The sequence below is a fragment of the Carassius carassius genome, chromosome 22, assembly GCF_963082965.1.
Source record: "Carassius carassius chromosome 22, fCarCar2.1, whole genome shotgun sequence".
NCBI classification, from domain to species: Eukaryota; Metazoa; Chordata; class Actinopteri; order Cypriniformes; family Cyprinidae; genus Carassius; species Carassius carassius.
This window is the reverse complement of record NC_081776.1, coordinates 11138285-11163882: the sequence shown is the minus strand read 5'-3', so window position 1 is coordinate 11163882 and position 25598 is coordinate 11138285. Positions and strand designations below refer to the sequence as shown.

Below are 25598 nucleotides of genomic sequence, written 5' to 3'. Positions count from 1 at the left end.
CGGTGTGTGTTCATGGTTTGTGTGTGTTCACTGCTGTGTGTGTGCACTTTGGATGGGTTAAATGCAGAGCACGAATTCTGAGTATGGGTCACCATATACTTGGCTGTATGTCACGTCACTTTAAGTGGCATTTCGATATACATAGTTTAATGTAGCTCAGAGGGGACATTGATGCATTTAACCTGCAGTTATAAATGCATAAATAATGCATTGTTTTAAAATCAAATCTTTGATTACTGATATTTGAAATGATTTAAAACGAGAGAAAAAAGAAAGAAGTTGAAATGTGAAATTAAAAATGCCAGTAGGTGGAAGCAAGTCCATGTTAATGAGTGAGTCATTGAGATTCAACCGATTCCTTCAAACTGCCGATTCATTCAAGAACGAAGCTTTTGACTGTGTTAATGAGTGAGTCACTGAATCATTCATTCAATCGAGAAGCTGATTAATTCAATAAGGAAACACTTGTTTGCACATGAGCAAAGGTGTTTTTTTTTAAGCTGGAAGTGCCAGACCACTGGTTTGTCAAACCTGCATTCTTGCAGTCACGTACTTCGGGGAAATATATCTGATACTGATTAACCCCCCAAAGATTCTTAAGTACTGTAACGAAGTATTATTAGTTACATCGCAGCACTGGAATCATCCAAGTTGGCCCTCTGTCAGTTGCAGTTCCATCAGTGGACGCACGGTGTCACTGCGCCACAGGTTTTAATACGGCCTTCGATCAGCTGTTTGGCGCTTCACACTCTGGTGTTTGCTGCTGTGGAAACATTTGAGCCAATACAGGTGTGTTTGTTTATCCCAACCTTGGCATCTCAATATTTTGTTGTCCCTTATAAATATTATCTAAAGATAACAGGTGGCCGTTATTTTCATCATGAAAGTGACACAAACGTTTTACATCTGTCAGTTTGTGTTAAGTTTACCGTATATTTGATTCGTCATTAGTCAGTTTTTTTGACAGGTTGGTTTCCTTTTTTTACTTGTATGTTTTTTGATAGTTTTGGTTGTATATATATGAGATGAGACTTTGAGAATATTTTAAATGAAAGGTGTGAGGTTTTTACTTCTACTTTTTTTATCACGTCATCCATATAACGTTAATTAAAGCAAACAATGCAGTGACCTTTTATACATGTAATGGGCTTTTATATTGTATAGCATGTTATCTTTTTATATTATTTTATAAAAAAATAACAGTGCTATAGTGTACAGAATATCAACTGTATCTAAACAATTTATTAAGTATACGTATGCAATATAATAATAATTAATATATATATATATATGTGTGTATATGTGTGTGTATATATATATGTATATATGTATATATATATATATATATGTGTGTATATATATATATATATATATGTGTGTGTGTATATATATATATATGTATGTATATATGTATGTATATATATATATGTATATATATGTATGTATATGTATATATATGTGTATATATATGTATATATATGTATATATATGTATATGTATATATATGTATATATATGTGTATATATATATATATATATATATATATATATATATATGTATATATATGTGTATATATATATATATATATATATATGTATATATATGTGTATATATATGTGTGTATATATATATATATATATATATATGTATACACACACACACACACACACACACACACACACACACACACACACATATACACTGCCGTTCAATAGTTTGGGATAAGTAAGATTTGTAAAGTATTTGATTTAAAATGTATTTTTTTAAATGAATGCTGTTCTTTTTAACTTTATTCATCAAATAATCCTTAAAAAAAAGCATCACAGTATCCAAAAAAATATTAAGCATGACAGCTGTTTCCAACATTAATAAATCATGACATTAAAAAAGATTTCTGAAGGACCATGTGACACTGAAGACTGGAGTAATGATGATGGAAAACCAGCTTTACATCACAGAAATAAATTATATTTTAAAGAATATTAAAATAGAAAACCATTATTTTAAATGTTAATGATATTTTACAATATTACAGTGTTTTATTTTTAATTTTTTTTGGTCAAATACATGCAGTATAATGAACTGAAGAGACTTCTTTAAAACTGATAAAAAATCTTACCGATCCCAAACTTTTGAACAGCAGTGTATAACAGTTTTTATCTTCTTCAATAATTTTTAAATCATATGACCTGCCAAAAACTATTCAATCTGTCTTAGATTTTTAAACAAATAAATTCATATCTCTCCTGTAGATCGAGGCTTTATCTCTTTATTCGCTCCTACATGGATGTCGGAGTGACCCAGAGACGGCACAACCCAGTGGACAGCATCTGCCGCAAGCTGCAGACCATCCAGCGGCAAGATCAAGATGTTAACTAGCCCTTTCAGATCCCAAAATTTCAGACTAGCAACCTGGAGACCATCCTGAAGAAGCGTACCGTCCGTACTGACGGAGACGCTGACCACAATTCCTCTGCGAGCATGTTGACCCCCACAGCCTCCCCGGGACCGGGGTCTGTCCCCAACACCCCTCCTGCTCCCATCACACCTGGCAATGTCACCTATACCATTACCAGCACACTGAGCACGTTAGGGGAGAGGACAAATGCAGCAACGTGCAGTTGGCCGTTTCGGCATAACTGCTCCACCCCAGCAGCCCAGAGCGGGGACAATTACTTTAACTTTGCCCCACGCTGCTCCACACAAAACCTGCTGGAGCGGCCCGACACAGAGGTGAAGACCTCACAGATCCCAGCTCCTGGCTTGTTTTCGTATAACCTGAACTTCTCCTCAGATATTTCTAACATGGACAGTGAACTCACCTACCCGGCCCTCGTGGTCAAGAGACTTTCACTCGGCGAGGGTAATGAAATTCTTTTAAGTTATCTTTTTAGAAATGTTTTGCTAAAACTAGTGACTATATGTTTTTGTTTTTCTTGCGTTTTGAACAGGATCTCTGTTTCCCTCCGAGCCCAAGAAGGAGAGCATGGCGGAGGTCAGTCTGATTTGTGAGGAAGACCTGTTGGACACTATTTTTCAGGCCTGTGACACACAGTGCAGAGGTACGTATGTCACTCCCTCATTGCTTGTATGTTTGTATGTTGTCCAGTCATATTGTGCATTTTAAAAATAAAACCGTCTAACCCCACATGTAAAACTTGCTTATCTTGGTTATCACTCTGTACCATTTGTGATATAGATATGAATAAAAGTGTGGTTTCATTTATTATTAGGTGAATTTCACAGCAAAATCGAGTCATTTCCACAGGAATTTGCATGATGGTGAATTTCGAGGATGAGAGATTTTCCTATGCAGATTTTGTTCTGGGTTCAAGTTGGTCATACAAATATGAAACAGAAAAAGCTGCTTGGTTTGTTAGTGACTTCTGCCTGAACTGTGCTTTATACATCGCAAAAGACAGTGGAAAACTGTAATGCACACCTGCAGGACTGAAAAGACATCATCATGGACATCTAAGGACAAGAATATTGTAGAGATTTCGTGTTTTTTTTTCGGGATTATTTATTTATTTATTATTATTTTAAAATAATAGCTACGTTTATTTTTTAAATGTTTTCTAGTATTACTCCGCAAATTCCAACTTTAGGATATTTACATATTATGTGAAATCAATAAAAACGTAAAATCATTTTGGAGTAATTTTTTTTTTTCGTTAAAAGTTTATAAAGACAAGCCAGAATAACATGTAATTATAAAGCACAGCCAGTCACATTTACCTTTAGTTTTGCAATTTTTTTACAGCTCTTTTCAGCCCATAAAATTTCACTAAAGCGGCTGCACCTTAAAACCAGGAATGTGCAATTGTGCAAAAAAATAGTTTTTTTTATACCTTGCAGAGTTGAACTGCAGCTTTCGCCCCTAAAATCGCATGTGTTATTCCTCAGGAGGTTGGGAGGCTGACTGATATTACAATATTTGTGTTTTTGTTTGGTTACACTAAAGTAACCTCTAAGAGCATCTGAGAACATTGACTCATTCAGACCAAGTAGCAGAGATGCTTCCCCGCATTCAAGCCTAGAGGCTAACAGGAGACATTTACAGCCATTCTTGTATGAAGGTAATGGCAATTTTGAAGACTGCAATTTTTTTTTTCAAGCATTTTAAAAAGAGATGAGAGCAGCAGACTACATACACACACACACATAATACACGTATATATATATATATATATATATATATATATATACACATATATACATATATATATACACATATATACATATATATATACACATATATATATATATATATATATACACATATATACATATATATATATACACATATATATATATATATATATATATATATACACATATATACATATATATATACACATATATATATATATATATATATACACACATATATATATATATATATATATATATATACACACATACTGCCTCTATGCTCAGACACACGGTCACGGTGACTAAGAGCAAGTACTGTAGGTGTTACTTTGCAAACTATCCGATAGAGTTTCTAGGTGGGATGGGATCTGACAAGACCCAGGTCCTCTGTGAGTGTAGCCACTGTAACCATTATAACGTAGAGCCCTCTTTTGCAGGTAAAGTTTATGTATCGCACATTGTGGACTTTTTGAGACACACCACTTCCCGCAGTTCAGAGGACAGTGGCCTAGAGGAACTCTGCAATATGCTGGACCCAGAGCACAAGGACATCTCCATAGACCTTGACACTTACCAAGCCATCATGAAGGAGTGGATCGATGATTGCCGCAGCCAGGGGTATGAAGACATACATATAGAGTGCTTTAGAACAGTGATTGCCATTGATTTACTTTAATAAAGGCCTTTTTAGTTTGGAAAATATTGCACAGGACAAAAAACTGAAGACATCTGTTGGTTGTTTAACTCCTGATCATTTTGCTAAAGGCTATGGTCAGTTAATAGGAAGCAGTTGTTTTTGCGATCAACTCTGTGTGTACAGTATGTATTTGTTTCCAACCCGACCAAAGACACATTGCAGATTTTCATTAGTCTGCTATCAATCCACAATCAGTTTTGATCACAAGCCCTTTCTTTTCAAAACTTTCCTCATGACAAGTTTTTTTGAATAATATCCATCTCCAATTTCCCCTTTTCCCTTAGGAAGGACTCCAAGAATGACACCCAACAGGAATCATTCAAACTATGGGAGAGTTTATCAGGTGAGATCTTCTTTGGAGTATGTCAGATTGCTCGAAAGCTCAATGATTTGTATATGTTGTTTATATTTCCCTCTTGTTTCCTTAAGCAAGAAGATCCGCTCTACTAAATATGACCTCAGGTAGTCTTGAAGCATTCGGAGGGGAAGCCTCCAGAGCTGACTTGTAAGTTTAGGAGTATGAGTAGTTTGTTTGTGATAGATAAAGAGCTAACCAATGTGCACATCTGGTTTATGAGATGGTCTCAACTATTTCTATCTATCAAAACTTTGGACACAGTTGACTCCCGTTTCTTATGATCTTAAAAACCTTTTGATCTGAAGGTTTATGCTTTGATGCTTTCTGAAAAAATAATAATTTGTGCCATTGTATGAATTTTTAAGCATCTAAAAATAAAGAAAAGAAAACAAAAAAAGTTGCAATCAATATATTACTGCAAAATATATATTATATGCAATATATACATTTTTGGTCACTACATAATTCCCATTCCAGACATTTAAGATGCATTTTAGATCAGTTATTTAGTTTGTGTATGTGTCTGTACAGGGAGACATCAGATCTGGTCTTCTGTGTGGCAGACCTGCGGCAAAATAACCAAAAGCTGCAGGAGGAAGTACGTAAACTGAAGCAGGCGGTGGAAAACATTGAAGAAACCAACCAGAAACTCATCGAGGAAAATGAAGAGCTCAAAGCACAAGCTAAAATGTACAGACCTATTACTTTCTGTCTGACCTGTCGTCTTAACCTCTGAAGCCTTAAATCCCTTAATCATCATTCATTCTCTCGTGCATAACATGCCTTAAGACTCCCTTCCCTCATCCTGCAGGGGGCAGCAGTTATTACAGAAGGAGAAGATGCTTAAAGAGGAAGTTGAGGAGATGAAACTGTGCCTGAACTCTTCAGAAGAGAGTCGAGCTCAGATTTCAGCTCAAAGAAAGCAGATGGTGAGTCACAAGCTTCATTGATGGCTTTTCCGATGGTAATAAGCCATATTATGAGACTCCTAGGTGTCAAACTAATGCAAACAGATAATATGCAATATATTCATAATTAGATGGAAAGTAATATTATATAAACCAAGGATATGCAAACATCCAGAGTAAACAAATCTGGATGCTGGGTAAACACCATCACACTGGTGTTTATTGACCACATATTGACGTTGACGTATATTATTAGAACAAATATGAACCATTTTATAACCTTTTTCTCTGTGTTCCTATAGGAATGGGAAAACCAGAGTCTTATATCCAAAATTGCTGCTCTACAAGAGGAGGTATGGCTCTACCCATTTTCAGATCCATTCACCTACAGTACAGTACGTGTCAGACTTGTAGTTCACTGAATGGTTCTCATTCATTACTTTTTCTATTTTCTTTATCCTCCTTCCTCCACATTTCTTCTTCATTATATATTAAGAACATGAAAGTCACAATGGAGGCAGAAGAGCTTCAGAAAAAGATCAGTGACCTCTGTGACCTTAATGCTGATCTTCAGGTAGGCCTTCATTTAATTTACTCACTCATGACTAGTCTTCTATGCAAAATAGCGATAATAATAATTTAAGCCTGTCATTGGTGAATGTGCAAATCTTGCACACATTTAGGTCCAAGTTCATTCATTTGATGCCATTCTGGTTGACAAGGACTCGATAATTCAGGAGGTAAGTGCATCTTGCACATCACCAAGACAATGATTTGATATGAAAACTTTAACAAATAACAAATAAAGACAAGTTGTTTATAAAACTTTACAGTGGAATTGAGCTTTAGTCATTAGTGAAATCATTGTGTTATCATTATTCATTTGGTAAGTTTATACAATCTGAAATCATGTTAAATTATATTTGTCCTGTATCATAATAGAACTGCCTTTTTTCCTCCAGAAAAATAAACGGATAGATGAACTGAAGGCCATTGTGGAGTATTCCTCAGTTACAGAGGCGACCTCCAAATCTGTCATTAATACATAGCACAGTTTATATCTACTTTTCTAAAACTGCTTGGCTATTAAGTAGTTCCAGGTTGACCAAATTTTATTTAGATATCTTCGTTTGTCCAAATTGTTAGTTTCACATAAACAGATCTTTAAAGAGCCAAACAGCCTACTACAGATTAACTCAACAGGCCACTATGCATGATTTCATAGAAGGATAATCAATTTTTATTTAAAATCTTATTTAAAATTCCTGTTTAAAATCCAATTTAAGTTAACAAGGCATTAAAATGGATGTAATGTACTTGGTTAGTGAAATTAATACAGTATATTAGAATGATTTCTGAATAGTCATGTAACACTGAAAACTGGAGTTAAATATATTAAAATAGTTTCAAGTCAGTCATTTTAAATTGCAATGATATTTCACGATTTTACTGTTTGAAGCCTTGAAATTGTATTTTTCTGGGAAAACATTACAAAATTCTTACGACCCCAGACTTTTGCACAGTAGTGTGTATATATACGAATGAAATATGAATATGGTGACCGTCCATGAGAAAATACCATAGTAATGTGTAATAATGTGACAAATCACTTATTTGGTTGAGAGGCACAGCAGACACCGTTTTGCTCTCTCACTCACTCAGAATGCTTAATAAGTGGTGTAAGAAAGTAGTTCTATGTGCAAAGGTTTTAGGGACTAAAACCTAATAAAAATATTGTATATAAGCAAATGTGATAACCACTGAATAAGTAAAATAGTTTACTACAGGGTTGAATTATTGTGTGTGTGTGTGTGTGTGTGTGTGTGTGTGTGTGTGTGTGTGTGTGTGTGTGTGTGTGTGTGTGTGTGTGTGTGTGTGTGTGTGTGTGTGTGTGGATTATTGAGTTAATTTTGGACCCATGCTGTGCTTGCTTCAGCTGTTGAAAGCGGACAAGTACAAACCGGAGAGTCAAAAGCAGGTGATGCAGTCTGATATGACAATGTAAGAGCTCTATGTAATGCATTTAACAAACAGCAATTAAAATATTAGCTGATAAATTGACCTTATTAATGGCAAGCATAATACTTTCACAGACATCAGAAATTTCTTCATGTTCTTCTAACTGTGTTTGCAGCCCAGGTCTCTCTCTTTCTGTGGCCTACAGACTAAATCAGATGACTTCAGGCTCTCTTCAGACAGAGTTGGCACTAGCACAGAATCCCCTGGAGGTTTGCAGTGTGTTTTGTGGTTGAAATTCCTGTGTATGTCTTTGTCCCGGCCATGATTTGGAGTGTCTCTTAGTCTCCACTCCCACCAGCACTCATGCTGTTTTCTGTTCGCCCACTCTCTCTCCCACTTCACTGCCATAGAGTGCACTTAGTAATCCATACCCTTTCTGTGTTTTACACCAAGCTTTAGGCATTACAATGAGTCTGACTACATGTGCTTTATTTCACTTTTTTTGCTGAGGGAGATTCCATTATTGTAGATAATTAGTGATAACTACATACTAAAAACCAATAGTGTTTAGCCTATATATGTATATACTCACTGGCCACTTAGGTATACCTTGCTAGTACTAGGTTGGACCAGCTTTTGCCTTCTAAACTGTCTTAATTCTTCATGGCATAGATTGTAAAGTGAAGTGACATACAGCCAAGTATGGTGACCCATACTCAGAATTCGTGCTCTGCATTTAGCCCATCCAAAGTGCACACACACAGCAGTGAACACACACACACACACACCTTGAACACATACCCGGAGCAGTGGGCAGCCATTTATGCTTCAGCAAGGTGCTAGAGATTTCCATATTGAGATAATACCATCACATAGATTTGTCGGCTGCACGTCCGTGTTGTGAATCTCGACCACATCCCAAAGCTGCTCTATTGGACTGAGATCTGGTGACTTTGGAGGCCATTTGAGTATAGTGAACCCATTGTCATGTTCAAGAAACCAGTTTGAGATGATTTGAGCTTTGTGATGGACATGGCGTTTAAACAATGCTCAGTTGGTACTGAAGGGCTCATATTGTGCCAAGAATATATCTCCCACATCATTACACCACCAACAACCTGAGCTGTTGATCCATAGCAGGATGGATCCATGCTTTCATATTGTTTATGCCAAATTCTGACTGTACCCTCTGAATGTCAGAAACTAAGACTCATCCAATGTATTGAGACTTAATTTTGGTGAGCTTGTGCAAATTGTAGTCTCAGTTTCCTGATATTTGCTGACTGGAGAGGCACCCAGTGCAGTCTTCTGCCACTACAGCCCATCTGCTTCAAGGTTCAACGTGTTGTGCTTTCAGAGATGATCTTTTGCATACCTTGGTTGTAACGAGTGGTTGTTTGAGTTACTGTTGCCTATTTACCAGCTCTAACCAGTCTGGCCATTTTCTTCTAACCTCTGGCATCAAAAAGACATTTTCACCCACAGAACTGCCGCTCACTGGATATTTTCTCTTTTTCTGTCCTTTCTCTGTAAACCCTAGTGTTGATTGTGCATGAAAATCTCAGTAGATCAACAGTTTCAGAAACACTTAGACCAGCCCGTCTTGCACCAACAACCACAGCACGTTCAAAGTCTCTTAAATCAACTTTCTTCCCCATTTTGATGCTTGTTGTAAACTTCAGCAGATCGTCGTCGTTGCCATTTGATAGGCTGATTTAACATTTTTGTTACCAATCAGTTAAACTGTACCTAATAAAGTGTGAATCTGTCTATCTATCTATTTATAGCATCAAATTGTATTTTATTCAATAAATAAGTATAAATACAGAATATGAAATGTGTGTGTGTGTGTGTGTGTATATATATATATATTTAAATATATATATATATTTAAAATGTTACAATGTGTTATTTTGTTGTAGTAAAATATTGATAGAAGTTCATTTTACATTGCTTATATATTATTATACATTGTCCATGTCGGTGTATTTTTAGGGTTTGGATCATCTATCCTCTGTTTGTTTTGCTCCTTCTCTGGATGAGACTCTAGACCGTGAGGTCCTTCTGCTCCTCCGAGGCCCAACTCCAGAGCAGCTGTCTCTGGAGTGTAAGACTCTGATCAGCAGACTGGTAACCAAGTTTTTTAAGCAAACTTCATCTGTACGGTTAGTCTGATATTAATTTTGCTAGCTTACCATCTTTAGACACCTGAATGCTGGTTTAGTATGATGCTGGTGTTTTGGAGTGTTCACAGTGTGTCAATCATGAATTGTTGCAGAAACGGGAGTTTAAGGAAGACAGCATGACCTGTCTCCCTGCATTCAGAGGCCTTACGGAGCACACTGAAACTCAGGAGGTCAGCACTGACCTCAAGATACAGGTATGATGATTTCTTCAACTAAGTCAAATTGGAAAGTATCCACAAAACAGTTATGCAAATCTTGGCACAAATGTAATTAAACTAATCATGATAGCAGTAAATGGAGATACAGATGGGCATTTAAAAATTATACAAGAACACCTCTCCCCTTATCTGAACTTCTATACCACATTGCATAACTGCCTGGCTGGACATGGTCACTTTATTGTGTGTGTTCAGTGGACCACATTAGTATGTGTGATCTTCTCCGATGGTCGACTTTACAGGCCAATGATGCACAGGGGCAGTGTGTCGGGTCAGAGGAACTCTGTGACTCTTCTTAAGATGATCTTTGATTAAACTTTTTGATCTTATTACCGCATTCAGTAAGATTTAGCTGGTATTAATGATCGAGCGAACCTCATTGTTGATTTTGTGAACTCCTGCAGGCCCTTGAGGTGCAGCTGGAACAGAGGAGGAGTGACTGGACCCGCAGTCTGGAGCAGTTGGACCAGTACACAGACTCTCTGGGGAGGGAGCTTCTAAAGATGGCTAGCAACATGCGACATTCTCGTACTGAGATCCTGCACCTGTCTGTCAAGTGAGTGGACTGAGTTGGTAGCAGAGATCTTTTAGCTACTTTATTATAATGGAATATTTCCAATTTTGTGTGTTGCTTTTTATTTCATCAGATTTTTTTATGCCTCTCAATGAAAATAAGATTCTTCTGGCCAGCAGGGTCTTGTGCCACTGGGATGAAACCTTGTGTTTTCACAATTATTTCTTTGATATTCGTTTATTCAGATACTTGTGGTATTCCATAGGTTACATTTAGACATAGTAACTTAATTTAGAGTTTGATCTTAGTAGTAGATATCGGTAGTACACCAACATGGCCATGCAGTTAACTGAGACCATGGAAGCCTTGAGATTGCAAACTGCAATCATTTTAATGAATAGATAAGTGGACAGTATATTCATTTTGAAACATCACCCTTTTCAAAGGAGTGGAAGGATTATGGGGCAAGGCCTTACCAATTTAGTCCATGTCTGTGTGAATGTCTTTTGAAGCTTTTGTCAAGGGGCTGTTCCGTTTGACCTACTCATGCTGTTTTTGGTTCACTGAAGAGGTGTTGCTAATCTGACATTACATGGTTTCAAGGCTATGGTACTCCGTGTACTTTGGATAAAAGGCAAAGGCTGTTGAGAGAAGTCAGGGAAGTTAAGGAGTTGCACTGTCCAGTGGTGCTCTAAGATTGGGGTTAAGGAGCAATGGGACATTGCTTGGGCCTGCGGATTAGGTATAGTATATCCTGCTTTTGTAGCATTTGTGAACAGTTCAGACATCTGCTGAGGATGTATGAGGGATTATGTTTGTTAGAATGTGTTTTTTGGGTAACAAAAGAATCTTTAGGTTCCTCACTAATAGGTTTGAAGAATTCATGATTCTATTCTTTATGTATTTCAAATTTTTATCACAAATTACAGGGACGTTGTCTTGCATGTAATGGGTTCAGGATTCAACAAAGAGATTTTCATTCACTTTTGTCAGGAGTTGTATTATAGTGAGCTTGCGCAAAAGGTTTAGTCAAAGCGAGATTGTCTTTTTTGGAGTTTTGTGAATTCAGTGGGTTTTGTGTGAATTTTTAGGGTACAAGAGCAGGAGAATCAGAAGCAGTATTTGCAAGAGGAACTTGACCGACTAAAGGCTCCGCTGGACAGCAGAGAGGCCAGCAGCCAAACACCGGATCACCTACAGCAGGTATTGAACCTCACTGAACACGTGTTTTACTGCTTGCACATGCTTCAGCATATGTGGGCTTTAAAACTCATGACCGATTTAGATTCAGCCCTGGGCAAAACAGAAATAAAGATTTTTGCGTGCTTCTGCAGAACACAGATGGATACTTTTACGGTCTCATTACAAGATTCTGAGAGCTGTGTGTGTAGGAGGCAAGTGTGGTTTGTGAGCCAGTTTGAAACTTGACTACTTCTTGAACTCATCTCAAGAGATTAGATACTGTTGACCGATTACCCCAAAATGTTCTTATGTTCAGAATTTGGCTCATGTCTTAGTTTGATTCATTTTTATTATTTTCCATTTCAATTTATTGGTATATATTGCTATGCATAGTGTTCCAAAATCTCTAAAAGCTTGCCAAAAGTCAGCTGGGGAAGCCCATATACTTTTAATATAGTGTTGTGTTTGTTGACATGTGACTGGTGTGAATGTGTACTTTCAGGTTGTGGAAGAGCTGGATGGCCCCTCGCTTGAATGGGATGAGGAATATGTGTTGTCTCCACCTTTACAAGAGCTCAGGCCTGACCAGGAGATGCTTCAGGAGCTCTGCTGTGATGAGGAGAAACTACAGGCCCTGAAACAGGAGGAAGAGGAGGAGGTAGAACACTCCGAGACTGTGGAGTACAAGGAGAAGATCACGGAAAGGGCTGAGGTAGAATGTGAAGCAAGACAGGATTCTGGAGTAGAGACTGAGGAACTACAGAGAGACTCCACTCTCTCTCAGACGCCTCTACCAGATGACACCCCTGATGGATCATCACAAGGTAGAAAATGAATTGATTAGTAAGGCTTATTTTTCTGTAGTGGGATTCAGTTTAGATGGCAAACAAGATTCTGAAGAGCTTTAAAAGTTAGTATCAGAAATTGCAAGATGGAGAAGGTTTTTATACTCAAATGGTGTGTTTATAATCTTTAAAGAAGAACCTTTTTGGATGTGAATAAATGTTGATTCGGGTCTAAAGGGGGTGTGTGATTTGAGATGAAGTTGTCTGGTGTACATGGTCACACCTAGTGGACAACCGGTCTGTGTCAGATTCCTCGGGCCATATAATCCCTTATAATTACCCTTTAGTTGCACAGGGCAGGAAGCCATCCCTGAAGCTTAAATACAAGCTGGAAAAGCAGGGTCACTCTAGTTCCAGACCTTTTTTGGCTTTCCTTCTACCATTGTCCTGCCATTTTTGGTCTGTATGTAAAGTTAAACCTTTATCGTCTGTCACCCATCCTTGACCACATGAGTGCTAAATAACAGAAGCTTGTCACTTTATAATCCCCATTATGTGACCATAAAAACTAAACATGACATTAAAGCATTACAAAATTTAAAATGTGAAGTATAAATAGGCTGATTTTTTATATCTCTAAAACGTTTTTTAAATAGCAATGTTTTGTATTATAAATATATATAATCCAGTTGCTATTCTGTTGAAAAATGTTTATGTACTTTGTTATCTTTCCTGAAAATTTAACAATTATTTCTGCTTCTGAAATGTTTGGTTACCAACCCCTAGGCCAAGATATTAAGGCTTTTGTTTTAGATTTACAATTAACATATTGTTTATGGGACGTGCAGTCTATTGGTACCATATTGGTTATTGGCTGATATTTAATTTAAAATCTCTAAATGAATAGCAGTTGTTTGTACTGTACATTTTAACATTGTGATGCCTACATTTCATATGGAAAACAATTGATTTAAATTTGAATGTTTTATTTTTAATTTATTTTCTAAAGATATTTAATATTAGTTAAACCTTATGGATGAATCCCTTTCTTGTGCTCATCGAATATACTGCTTTGCTTGGAAATATGTCAAATGTAAATAAAATGGGTTATTAAGAATGCCATTTCATTATTTTACCCTTTTTCAGAAACTCTCTTTGTGGGTGAGAGAGGAATGCAGAGGCCTTTCACATCTCTGAAGGTATATTTCAGTTTCTCTCAACTTCATTTCCCATGAAACCTTTCTACAAACTATCATCAAACAAATCAATTAATAGTTGTGTAAATGTTATCATTCTTGTGGTCTGTCTTATGATGCATATCTTATTTTTGGACTTTTGAAATCTTTTACTCTCACCAGCTCAGTCAACTCCTCTTCATGAGAAACAGAAACAAACCAAATTTAGCTGAGATTGGAGGTTTTGGGGTGTGAGCAACAAAATAGAAATTCTGTCTTAATGACCAAGTCAGCACGTAATTAATAATTATACTGTACAAGACCATTAGTAAACTGAGAATTAGGTTAAAAACGGGAACACAGAACAGTGTTGTTAGACCGACATAAAGCGCCGTTGCGATTCAGCCACCCCGAGTTCGAGTCCCGGCTCACAGACTTTTGCCGATCCAGTCCCCCTCTCTTTTTCCCACTTCGTTTCCTGTCCACTTACTGTCCTATCGTAATAAAGGCATAAAACACCTAAAAATAAAATCTTTCCAAAAAAAAAAAAAGTTGCTGCTGATGAGAACTTTGACAAATTGCAATCCGATCTAGATCATGAAAACAATCCGACATGGCCTGCAAAGTTCTTGCAAATGTAGAATCAGAATGTTAAAAAGTGAAATTACTGTACTGGTGAGGAAAGTGAACTTGAAACAAAACTGAGATCTGATACAGATATTTAGGATGATCCGAAAAGTCCTTCAAACCACAGTACTCATGCGGGGACCTGAAACAGATTTTGGTGGTCTCTGACAATCTGCATAAGGAACGGCATTTGTTCTTCAGGCTTTGAGAGGGTTGAGACTGTTGTACTCTTGGATAAGCGCAACACCTCTTTCTTGCATTTGCACTGTTTGCCCAGGAACCAATATCTTCATTTAGGAAGTTCTGACAAAGATCAAGAATAACGAAGAAGTTGTGGTTCTGCTATTGTTGTGACATGTTACCAAGTATGGTAACCCATACTAGTGGTTGACCGATATATCGGCTGATATTTGTCATTTTTCAAATATTGGCCGATACGTTTTTCTGCTTGGCCAATGTGTTCGAAGCGGGACTTTTATTTTGTCGGCGCTGAGAAAGGCAGTGCCTGAGCGCGCACAGTGCTCACACTCTCTCTCTTGTTTACTGTCGTTGTTGACAATTCTGTCTAACATGGATAGAAGTCTCTCTAATAATCAGATAGAACGGTTAAACAAAGGAATTAAAATATATACAAAAAGTATTATAATGATTGATTTTATATTATTAGTAATAGAAAGACAAACATTACAATATTTTCTTGTTTGCAGTCAGCATTAAATGCGCATTTATATGATTTAAACAACTTAGTTGTGAGATCCAGCTGTGAGATCTTGTGAAGTATGCATTTTTATCCAGCATGATCGCGTGTTCTCTGTGTGACGGTCAGTCCGTGTGAATTTTTCAAATTATGCTGTGCTTTATGCATTTGCCCACTGTCATATTCATGTCATTTTCACTGTGTGCTGTGTGTGAAATGAGTGTTACCTTTGCTTTATTAGAAAAACATGATTCCCAGTGAACACCAACTTCCCAGAATACTGAGTGCCCTGTTGGTTACAGTGTTTACTTCCTTTTCAATTATATTTTTATTAAATATGTATTTATTTGTGAAAAAATCCTTTGTCATCTAAAGTATAAGTATGTTTATTTTACACATTTATTAATCCGTTGTCAAATGATTTAAAATTTCTTAAATATAGGGCCTCAGTCGTCATTCTCTGGTAACAATTCTGACTCTCTAACCATTAGGCCACAACTGCCCTACCTCTAGTGGAGAAACAAAGGGGCAGTTGTGGCCTAATGGTTAGAGAGTCATCTGATATAAAAACAGTTAAAAGTTTATCAGTGAACACAACTTTAACTAATATTACCAATCAGATCTTGAAGTACCTGTTGATAAAAAAAGATACACATACATCTGGGTTGATAATTTTACTAGAGAATGCCATTTCCTGAATGCTAGCTGGAAATTGGATGAGAACTAGTGAACACACAAAAACACACTTTGAGAGGGTATTGCACATGACACCTTAATGAACTTGCCCCAATTTGCATTGCAAATGTCTGAAGTGTGAATTTGCACCCAGTCATCATTAAAAAGTCGCCAATATGTCATCTTTTGGGAGATGCTTTCTATGCATGCCTTCTGAATCTTTTCCTGGTCACTGCAGGAGGAAGACAGACTCCCAGAGTGCACTGGGCCTGAGGACGCCCACGAGCAGGCTGCTCCTCTGCCTCACACCCACAGTCAGTGTGCTGGTAAAAGCTCTTCCTCTCACAGTACTTCTCTGCTTAATGTTCTCTATCATTTTGATAACATACAGTACTAGACCAAAATACATTCCATTTGTCATTTGAATGTTAAATTATTTTAATAACACAAAACTAAAGTGTCAATGTTCCTGTTATGACTATTTTTAATTCAATGTGAATTGATTTAATCTCTTTTTGTGTGTCTTACCCATACACTTACCCACTCACTCTCCAGATGATACATTTGTGAGCTCTGAGACGCCCCATGAACAAGTGACCTCAGTCAAAGGCCTTATTTCTTCTACTGAACCTTCCTCCCTTGTGACCTCTGAGATGATGTCTCCCTCATCGGACCAGCCTGAAGTTGGTGATTCTAATACAGCAAGGTACATTTCCAACTATCAGCATTTGCTTGTGGATTTTCTCTTGTTCACTGATATAAAGTGCTAATTAATGATTCACCAAAAAGAAATTATGGTCTGCTTTCATTCGAAATGCCTACCACACACCCAAAAATCACATTTGGTAGTCAAATGTGTGTCATCTCTTCCGGTGCTGGGCTGTTTTGTGTAGACATATTAAGGAGTTATTATTACTGACAGAGCCTCGCTTTGCATGTTACCATGCACCTGTGTGGCCAGGTTCGGACAGGTGCCCCATCCATGCTCTCCTTGAGCACACAAACCATCATTGCACTTACTGAGAGCAGCTGCATCCTGAAAGATCGGAAAAACAAACCGACAATATAGTGACAAACTTTCTCTTTCCTCCCGGGTCAGGACCCAGCAGCCCACTGCCATAAACCGAGGTTCTGAGGGAGAGCGTGCAGCCGCCACAGCCGACATGAGTGACTCGCAGGTCAGTTTGAGGAAGCTGAGGAAACCAAGGGGAAGCTTGTTGCGTTTGTAGCGTCACTTGCCATCTCTTCCTCTTCCCCTTTTGTGTTTCTGTTTCTTTCTAGTTGTGCCTTTCTCTCTTGTCATGTTCCTTTGCAAAAAAAAACTTCCTGTTTGGTGGTCCAGTGTAGTTAGAGATTAGCTACCTTTTCCGTTGTGCCATGAAGGGGAGCCTGCAGTTGGCCAATTGAGAGAGTTCTGGATGGCGGTAAGCAAGAATGGCTGCTTGTGAGAGGATGTGATGTGCCAGGGCTTTCGGTGTTGTTTAGAATTGCTTTGTGTGAGCTACTTTTCAAATGAATACAAGCTTCTGACAACCTGGTTTCGTGAGTTGAATTTGCCCATTTGTTTGTCCAGAATCAGATATCAACTGTTTTATTAATCTGCAAAGTTAAGCATTATTCTGACGTGTAGTGTGCTAATTGCCCCATTGCTGACTCTGTCAAGAACGTTGCTAATTTATAATAATAAGATGGGAGATATTCAGGTGAACTTGGAGTGCAACCAAAATAAACCGCACTTCATTTGAGGGCTTCTCTGTACTTCAATTCATCGGGAGTGGGTAGTGTTGAACATCTATTAATACAGCATGCAGCATATTACTAGAAATCAATGTAAGTAGGGGATATTTCAGTTGTCCTATAGCATGTATTGGTTTAAAAGAAATGCTTCATATTCAGGTCTAGCCTGAATGCATAAAAGCTAGTTTACTCTGCCATTCAAAAGTTTGGGGTCAGTAAGCTGCTTATATTTAAAAATAAATAATAATTATAATAATAATTAATTTTATTCAGCAAGGATGCATTCAGTTGAGTAAAAGTGACAGTAAATGTATAATTATATTTAAGATTTCTGTTTCAAAATGAATGTTGTTCATTTAAACTTATTAATCAAAGATATTTATATTAAATATTGAGATGCACGATGTTTTCATTATTGATAATAATCATAATAAATGTGTTTTGAACACCAAATCAGCATATTAAAATGATTTATAGGATTATGTAACACTGAAGACTGGAGTTATGGCTGCTGAAAAGTCAGCTTTGCCATCACATGAATAAATACATTTTAAAATGTTCAAATAGAAAAAAATATATATAATTTTGATACTTCGTGATATTGCTGTTTGTGCTTTATTTTTTATCAAATAAATGTAGCTTTGGTGAGCGTTAAAAGAGATTTGTTTCAAAAACTTGAAAAATCCTAAACCTTAACTGGTTTCTTAAACCGGTTTTGCTTTAGTACCCATATTTTGTATTGGGCATCAAATGCAATAAATGTTGCGATCTGCCTAATTTGGCTAGCTTCTACCAAATGACAGATTGGGCCCTTAGCCTTTGACATCAACAGAAAATATGGGAAGCTTTTCATAAGCCTATTTACTTTGCTATCCTAACTTTGCAAAGTGTAACTAACCAATTAATCATGCATTTGTTTCTTCCCTGGTGACTGTGACTCAATGGGAACAGACTTGCAACTGTTTTTTGGTGTTATAAGTTGGTTGTTTAATTGTTATATTCCTTGTGTTTTTCGAACTTGATGATAAAATATGTTGCTAAGGCTGTGTGTGTGGTGTTTCACCAGTATGTTTGGAATAAGTATAGCACTTTTTACTCCCACTTCAATGAACTCTGCCAGTACAAGTACTCTCCCCCTCCAGCCCTCCCCTTCTCTTTCTGTCACTCCCTCTCTCTCTCTCTCTCTACCAGCTGTAGAGCTCTCACACACATTATGTAAGTTTCTAGCACTTCTCTCTCTGTAAAGCAGAGTGTAGCTCTTATATTTCATCTGCCATGTCATGGGACAGGTATGGAGATGCATGCATGTGTGATGTTTATTTGTGATGTTTAGTTTACACAAATGTGTATGCATTGTTGTTCAGAGTGTGTCACTGAGACATAATGCCATTCTGTTGTCACCTATAGAGACTGAGTGAGGGACAGCTTTCTAAAGTGTCTGCAAAATCGGACAAGTGAGTATATTTTCCTGTTGGTGCAATTGATTATTTGAATATATTTAGTACACAGGGGCTGCTGGACTGAGTATGTTAGTGTTGTAATGTGTGCACCTTAAAGATTTGCTGTACGTTTATTGTTAATAATTTGTTTAGGAGTCTCTTGCTGCCAGTAGCAGAGGAAGAGGAGGCCATGCTAGAGGCGGCAGAGGTGATGTCAGCTGCGGTGAACTCACCAGGTAGGATGAAAATCACCTGTGGATGTGTTCCCTGTTGACCTTTGAAATAGGGATGTCAAATATACTGCTTCTGACAAGTGGTTTTGCAGCAGTTGAATACTTGTTCAAAATTAAGTTGATTAATGGAAACACAGAGTTGCCAATGTCTGTTTTTATGTTTAAATTGACCTGTGAACATTATTGACAAGAAAAAGAGAAAATCAGGAACTGCTACTAATTTATGTTTTCATTTCTGACTGATTACTTTTATTTACATAAGAAAACCCAAAACGTTATAAAATTACTAAAATGTAAAATATAAAAATAAAAGCTAATTAAATCTATTAATAAATACTACAGTATAATAACACTAGTAAGTTGCATTGCTATCTGCCACATACATGGAAAATCATAACTGATTCAGAACACCAACTTTGTTGCTCAATTTGTGTGTCATACCAGTATCAGTGCATGAGACTTCAGTCAATTTGTTGTTAGCATGCTGCTAAAGATAACTGTGCAATGCTTCAAAAAATTCATACAAACACAGATATTAGGGGAAATCCATTTTAATTTATTATACCATACTATTTTTTTTGTAAATAATACAGTTTATCAGTATTGAATTAAATCTACGTTAACATTACTCTACTTGGCTGCTCACTAGGTTATGGATCTGAGCTTCTCTTTAAGTGTCTCTTCTTTCTTTGTTTTTCTTATTAGACAAAGACAAGTCAGACAGCAAAAGGACAGAGGTCACATCTGATTCAAACTCAGCCGCCTCCGCTGACTCATTGAAGGATCCTCCTGAAAAAGCGAAGGACATGACCTTTGACCCCACAGTCAGTGAGAGTAGTCTTCCAACAATCCCTCCTGTGCAAGGCTCCAAAAAAGACCCTCTGACTCTGAAGAACAAGCTCAAGAAGGTAAGAGAAGTTCTCAATCTAAGCAAAATGCAACAAAAGCCTGGAGAATATGGTCCTACCTGCTTAGCCAAATATATTCATTGTAATTATACGCAATTGTGTTCTTATTAATAAACGTAACATGCCCTCTGATGCCCAGTGTAAACTATATTCTGTAGTCAACATGCCTGGGTTGAACATTTAAAATGAAATGGTCCTCTTACAGGAAATTAGCAGTATGGAAGCCATAGAGAAGCAAAAAGCTCAGGACGGTGAGCCTTCAGTGGCCAAAGAAAAAGAAGGTAGATAAAAAGTCTCTCTCTCCGTCTTCCTCTTTCTCATCTAGTTTTGCTTGTGTTTCCTCAATGTCAGTCTCCTCTACCTCCCTCAGGTGACACATCTGTCATCTCTGAAAATGCCAGCGATTCCACCAAAGATGACAAGAACAGGTTATAATGCTTTGTGTACTGAATATATATCCATAAATTTTAATATGATTCAAGGATGACTTCACATGATTCACTTAACATATTCATGTTCTCATGAACATCTGAAATGTGCATTTCATCTGCAGCCCGTCGCCAAGTGACAAAGAGATAGAGGTGATTATTTTTTTTTCCTTCGGTTTCATTTTAATGTAGTGTATGTATGTTTTTTGTAACTATTTTAAAATGTTAAAAATATACACATACATGTATACATATATATATATATATATATATATATATATATATATATATATATATATATATATAAACTGCAGATAAATATACAGACTTCTACACATATACTTATAATGGTTGATTGTCTTCATATGACCTTCATTTTTCTAAAAAAATTGTTGTAATGGTATAAAGATGTGTTATACAGACCTGAATTAGATTCTGAACTAGTGAATAAACTGAAATATATTTTGTCAGTGACATTTCTAAAGTGTTTACAATGTGCTCTACTGCCAGGCGGAGTTCCACCGACTCTCTCTAGGCTTCAAATGTGACATGTTCACCCTGGAGAAGAGGCTACGCCTGGAGGAACGCTCACGAGACCTTGCTGAGGAGAACGTCCAGAAGGAAGTGAACAGTTGTAAAGGTCTGCTGCAGGTCTGTGTCATTTTGTGCATTTGTTGCTGGTATGAAATCAGAAAAATGTATGATCATGTATTGTCAATGCAAGTAGTACTTGGCTCTGGACAATGTTGTTTTTATATTTATATTTGAGAAAATCCTTGCTGAAAATTTCGTCCAAAATCTGACCTGAATTCCTGTGAACAAGTAGCTTGAACATAACACTGTTTTGTTATATAGGCCCTGATTCCACGGTGTGAGGAAGATAACCAGTCCATGGAGATCATCGATCGTCTGCAGAAGAACCTGGAAGTCCTCATCCAATCCATGACCAGAGTGTCCAGCCGTTCAGAGATGCTTGGGGCCATTCATCAGGTTTGTGTGTTTGCTCAGGCCCTTCAGAAATAGCCCTCTAGAGGCAAAGTTAACACAGATGCTTGCTTGTTTACATCTAAATTATCTTGCCTATGTAGGAGACCAGAGTGGGTAAAACAGTGGAGGTGATGATTCAACATGTGGAGAACTTGAAGAGGATGTATACCAAGGAGCACGCAGAGCTGTTGGAGCTCAGGGAGAACCTCACGCCGAATGAGAGGTCCTTTGGATCCAACACTGAGAGGGGTAAGTGATATTATTCTTATTAAAAACATTCTTGTAAAAAAAAAAAAAAAAAAAGAATGTAATATCAGTCTCTCTTTTGTCTATCACTTGGGTTTTTTCTAGTGATTGTAGATAATTTCAGAAACAAAAAGTCGTCAACCGTAAACATTTTCAAAGTGAGTTAAGGCACAAAACACACCACTTCAAGATTGTGAATTCTGCTTGCATAGTTAATTTTTACTGATTTTTATGTGTTCTGTCCTTAGACCACTAGCCGACGCATCAGTATAGCCATTCCCCGCATCAGTGGAGGAAAGACCCATTTTGACATGGTGAGGAGTCCAGTTTCTTTTTACAGAGATGCTTTTGGTAGAAAAGAAGTGGAACCTCTGTATAAACAGTGGTTTCTAATTCACAGCCCAAAGACATGGCAGAAACTGAGGTAGAGAGACTCTCCCGCCAATCACCAAGGTAAGTGTTCTGATGCTGTTTTGAGATTGCATAGTCCATAAAACACAACCTGAGCCCTGCCTGTCAGTATTAGTCCACCAAAAAATGGGTTTGTGTGACCCAAAACTTATCAGAACAAGATTTATTCATTAGGCTGACACTTTTATTCAAACAATTTCAAATTCTAAACCTATCGGTAGGTTCTCTGGAAATGGAATCCTTGACTTTGGCGTTGTTAGAACCATGCTTTATTGGAGTCGCATGCCAGTTGGTTTTATAATACTATGTGCACGTCTTTGCACGAGAGAAAGGATGTCATGGTTGTGTGTCGACCGCTTTACAGGAACATGGCAGCCAAGAGGCCACCACTAAAGCGCTTCATTAGCACTGGTACTTGGGCCGACATAGATGAGCCCACTCTGATGAATAGGTAAGGTCTCGTGTGAAGATCTGTTGTGCACATTTCGTCTTTCGCACTGATTTCATGTCAAAACCATAAACCTCATGTGCCATCAAAAGGTCATGTCATGCAGAGCCACAGTAAAGGCTTTGAGCCATGATGGTGGACATTCAGTGCACTGTGAATTTGCACAGGTATGGATGTGACACAGACTCTCACTCAGAGGAGGAGAAGAAAGAGGAACCAGAGAAAAGAAGGACTAGCTTAACAGAACTAGGCATCATAATCACCTCCTTCATAATGCCAAATAAGACGTTAGTGTATCGTACCTCCCGCCTCCATTATTCTCTGCTACAGCATTCAGGCATTGTCTACCACAAATTGTTTTCTGAGTTTTCTGTCAAAAATGTCACTGCTTTTTGCTCCTGCAGCTAAGCTAAGAAAATCTTTAATTACGGACACCCACAAAGCTCATCAGCTTTGCTTTTTCTTCAGCGGAAAAATGAAACCAGTGCTGCTGACACACTGCATGTCTCCTGCCTCGGGTTTACAGCAAATGAGCTAAGCAGCCCATCTATGGTTTCAGAGAGAGACAAAGTTCTTAAATCTGTTTTTCCCCTATATTGGTGGACAGTTGTGGGCATTTGGCAATGTACTCTGATCCCAGAGTTGTGTGCTGTGCTGATGTTCTCTGTGGTATTTTCTTAAATGGGGTAAAATTGGTAGACCGATAAATAGAGAGCAGGTCAGAGATATGTGGAGAGATATGTTTAAAAGTTTGGAGTCAAGCTCCAAATTATTTTTATTTTCAAATATTATAATAGAAATAGTGATATAGAAATAGAAATAATTTTCAAATAGAAATAATAGTTAGAAATAGTGTTTTTTTAATCAAATATATGTAGCCTTGGAGAGCATAATTAAAAAAATAAATAAATAAAGATAAAAATCTTACAGACTCAAAGCTTTTGAATGGTGGTGTGTGTGTATATAATAAAAAAATTGAAGGGCAGTTAAATTGGCAGAATGGCTACTTCTGTTAATCAGCCAATCGATCAATGGCAGACCTCAAAGTGTTCAAGTATTGGCCAACTACTCTGTCTGACCAATGTATATCAGTCTATCACAGAACTCCTGTTTGTCTTGAAACATCGAAACATTCCTGTTTGTCTTGGTCATGTACATGTGCTTTCAGCAACAGCTGTCATCTTTCACATTGCTTTGAATGTTCAGTGTTTTCTCTTCAGGTCGCCTCAGCCGTCTCACCTATTCAGATAATATTCTATTAAAAATAGGGCCCGAAATATACTCTACACAAGTATGTGTATGCCAGTGCTTCTAGCTATGTAAAATTGATTTTGAAATTGCGTTATTGATTGCATGCTAAATATGTATGATGAAACCACACTGTTGTGTTTACCTGCTTGGACAGAGTATGTTTCTGGGCTAAGGATATATAAAGTGCTCATTACAATCACATGAACATTTTACTTGCTCCTTACAGATTTAGCATAAGAGAAGCTGGTATGCTGTTGCACTTTCCTCTTTAAATGTTTCTTTCACTCTCCATCCCAGTCCCAGCCCAACAGATCAAGCTCCTCCCAGTCTGACAGAGGGCAGGCCTGCAGTGTCCAGAGGCACCAGGGGTATCTGGATTTGGGTGGCCATGCTTGTAGTTCTAGCTGTTCTACTGGCTCTGTTGGCGAGCCTGATATTACAGCCTGCAGTAGATGCAGCACCTGTGGGCACCGGGGACTCCTGGATGACCATCCAGCAGCTTCTGTGGCCCTATACTGGACTGAGACACAATGGCCAGCCCCCTGTGTGACACCAAGGGGTACAGCAAGGCTGTAGTGGCCGGTCCTGACATTCAGAAAAAACTCTCGTTACAAGAGCTGTGATGCAACACTGCCGCCAGTCTTTGTAACCGAACACTTTGTGACCATTTCTTACCGAAGGTAAAAAGAAAAGTGGGTGTCTCAGGAGAGATGTGCTGAAAAATGCAGACGGCTTGGATGCTGTGTACACAAACTGTAGTGTTGGCAATCTATGTAATAAGCACTTTTATGGGACCATCAGTGCCAGCCAGTCACAAGCCGGATATTTGAATAGGAGTGAGATGAACAGACTGCAACATTGTAAATGTCAGACATCATATATTGGCTGCCTTTTTAAACATTTTGAAATTGATCAGTGTATTTTTATGGGCAGTTTGAAAGAGTATTGAGATGAGACATTTTTTTAAATTATATATTTTTTCTTTTTGTTAACTTATTATTTTAGTTTTATGCAGTAGAGTTTTCTCAATATTATTAATTGTTACAAACACATGGTTTTTAATTATCATGAAGCTGTTGGTTTGGTGTTCATATACTTTTGAATGTTCCAAAGAGGGGGGAGAGAAACTTTGCACAATAAAAGAAACTTTACTTTGCAAAACAAGCTAAATTGTTCTTGAAGCGTCAGTCAGTTTGTGTGTTTAATACTCATGTTTGGGTGTGTTCTTATTTAAGTCATTCATCCAAAGCTGGTGGTATAAAATGAAGTAAATGAATTATTTCCAAATTGCACCTAATTCAACATGAGTAGAATAATCTATAAATCAAAGAGAATCTCACCAAACATGTCTGGGTTATATTTCAGCCCCCAAAC

General features: G+C 37.5%; 1 pseudogene; it reads left to right on the top strand.

Moving 5' to 3' along the window:
* Positions 1-768: 768 nt before the first annotated feature.
* On the top strand, positions 769-25388 carry LOC132098937 (inositol 1,4,5-triphosphate receptor associated 2-like; annotated as a pseudogene).
* Positions 25389-25598: the final 210 nt, after the last annotated feature.